Below are 3,086 nucleotides of genomic sequence, written 5' to 3'. Positions count from 1 at the left end.
CAAAGAATATCTATTGATTTCGCTAGGTAATATACACTACCGCTCAAAAGTTTTAGCTCACTATCCCAAATGAAAACTGAAAATATTAATAGTTTTTTATTTTAAATTCTATGTATCATAGAAAACTTTTATACGGCTAATTGTAAAAATCTTGTAATACTTTTTCAATGTACTGTAAAAAAAATTGTTTGCGACACGTATGTCTGTTTTGCGTATTCTCAAATTTGTAAAATTTTAAAAAATTTTCGGAGCATCTTTGATGACTTGTATGAACTAGAAAGAATGATATTTGAATAAACTTAAAGTTACTCTACAGGCATTTGTTAATACTTCAAAATGATTTATCAAATAGTATGCTTAATATTTTGTTATCATACGGAAGATGATTTTGTAAAAAATTATTATTTTTGTTAAATATTTTGTACTTTGAATACTATATGTTGCAACGGTAGTCGATTCAATTAATCGATCCGTTCGCGATTCTGCTACTCGCACGTTAGTTCGAACAATTAATAGAGAGAGGGGGCGCGCGATCTTTTGAATAAGCAGTTACGCCTCAGCTGTTCACGCGTCTTTACCGTCGATTTGGTTTTGCACTTTGTTTTCACCGAATATTAAAGTTTTCTTAGGACAGTATTACGTGCGTGGGTGCAACAAAGTCATTGCAGTAAGCAGCAGCACAGAAGCAGCAAATTGCAGCATATTAGAGGCAGAGCGAGGGAGCGCAGCTGATAATTAGGAGGGCAGCGGCAGTTGATTCATCATCATCAACAATTACGACTGATCACCGTAATTGCACCGCAGGGTAGGTGCACCTCCCTTCATTATCGCGTGACAAAATACATTTAGTATTTTGTCAATCGTAATAAAGATATTTTTTTGTATTCGCGCCGAGCGTTAGTTCGCGGTTAAAATTCGAATCTTCTCTCTCTCTCTCTCTCACCGAACATTATTCATTGTAAAATCCTATTCGCGTGCGTTAGTCTTTTGGCCCAACAAAGACTGTAGCGATTTTTTATTAATTAAAGTCAGTTGAATTTATTCGTTGATTGCGTCATTTAATTTTCCCATTAGCTTAAGTAATTGTAAAAGGATTAGGTTTTAATCCGATTACATCTAGGGGATTAACCGGATTAGACGTAAAGTCGCTCACACTTGAAATTAATCGAGTGTCATAAGGCACGTGACTTAAGGTGAGTTCAACTCCGTTCAATAGAAGACAATTCAGCAAAATCATCTGACGTAAAGGCTAATACACGTACAATCATACGTGTTTAACGGAGCGGCGGTTTGCTCTGCATCGTGGGAGTTTGTTCTTAAATAAATTTTGCATTTTTTAGATAACCTCCCCCGTTACAATGTATCCTAAATGATAATAAGAAAAAACTTGTGTTTTAAAATAGAGAATAAAGTTAAAATAGTTTTGTCTCAAAATAATTCAAATTTTTCTAACTTTTTATTTATTTTTCTTTTAACAATTTTAATTCAATTTGTATGAGATATATTATATATGTACATAAGAAAGTATATAGGTATAAAATAAATTAAATTTCTTATACTTTCAAAAATAGTAAAAGTATTTATTTTATACATTTGATATTTGTAAATTTTTTAACAATATCTATATGAACAATAATTTTAAATAGGTATAAATTTTGTGACGGTAAACGTCTTGCTTGCGCTATCGTCTCAATCACGCGGCTACCTGCGAGAGCAGCACCTACCGGTTGGGGAAAATATAGAGAAAGGGAACTCGGTACGAGACGGAACGGAACGCGCGCGAATATGAAAGAACCAGTCGAGGATTAGCAATCCGAGCATCCAGCTGCATACAAGAGCAACACAAGTTTCCCACGAGTATGGAAATGGTCCAGCTGACAGTCTTACCGAAATCTATACTTTTGTCGCTACCGCTACGAGTGCGTGTGTGTGGGTGAGGAGTTTCGCCATCGTAGGCGACACCGAGGGCGCGGATTCCCTCCTTTAATTAACCTGAGATACCGGAAGCAGCAATACGAACCTGTTCCCCCCCCCCCGATAGTACGACCGTATATTAAGGTAAGTTGTCCACCTTAATACCGCGATTTCTAATGTATGACTGCGCTTAATTATTATTCCTTCGTACCGGCGATTCTGTAAGTTCAGTAGCATGCATGTAAACTAACTTTGCGAACAAAGAACTGTGGACGATCTGGCGATGCATGTTATTGTCGCGCGCGCCGCATAAACATAAACACGCGGGCCAAGCGTCTTGTAGAGTTATCGGAAAATAAACTAACTCATGTTTGATCGAAACGATAATTTTACCGTCGTCATTGTTATTAATAGTAAGTTGGTTGACTGACTCCTGCCCCCCTCCTACTCTCTGATTAATAAACGCGAATATTTCAATTTCACCGCGCACATTCCGATACGATTGCGTGTCGAGCGAAATAACGAAATAAAAACGGATTAACTACCCTGCTAAAAATGTTCTATTAAAAGTTATTAAAAAAAACTAATTACTTTTAATCGTGAATTTGTATCCCACATAAGCCAATTGAAAAAAATAAGCCACGGAAGCAAAATAATTCAAAATGATTCGAATCGATAGAATTAATTAAGATTAAAGATTATTAAATTCAATAATGTTCAATAGCTTTCAATCTCAAATCTTTACATAAAATGAATTTTATTCAATGAAATCCAATGAATAATTATCGTTACGTTAAATTTATTTTAATCGCATATTTTGAAATACAGATTCACGATTAAAAATGATTTGAATTTCTGAACGATATTTAAATAATATTCAATATAATTTATCATGATTAAATTAATTTTTTTAAATAAACTTGGATGCTTTTTAGTATTTGGTGGACAGTGAATCATTTTTTATATTAAAACTAGCATGTACGCAATGGATTTTAATTCTTTTTAATAGAAAATAAGTAATATATTGATAATTTTTAATTAATTTAAAAAATTTTGAATATATTTAAATAAATTATTGAATTGCTTTTAATATGGATATTCATACGTACAGGAATTGCTTTTAATGACATTCAATCCCTTAAAAAAAATTCGAGTAGTTGATATCGAATCAC

Source organism: Phymastichus coffea, unplaced genomic scaffold (assembly GCF_024137745.1).
Source record: "Phymastichus coffea isolate CEN01 unplaced genomic scaffold, Cenicafe_Pcof_1.1 PCOF00019, whole genome shotgun sequence".
Classification (NCBI taxonomy): Eukaryota; Metazoa; Arthropoda; class Insecta; order Hymenoptera; family Eulophidae; genus Phymastichus; species Phymastichus coffea.
The sequence above is the reverse complement of the archived record's forward strand: the minus strand, read 5'-3'. Positions refer to the sequence as shown.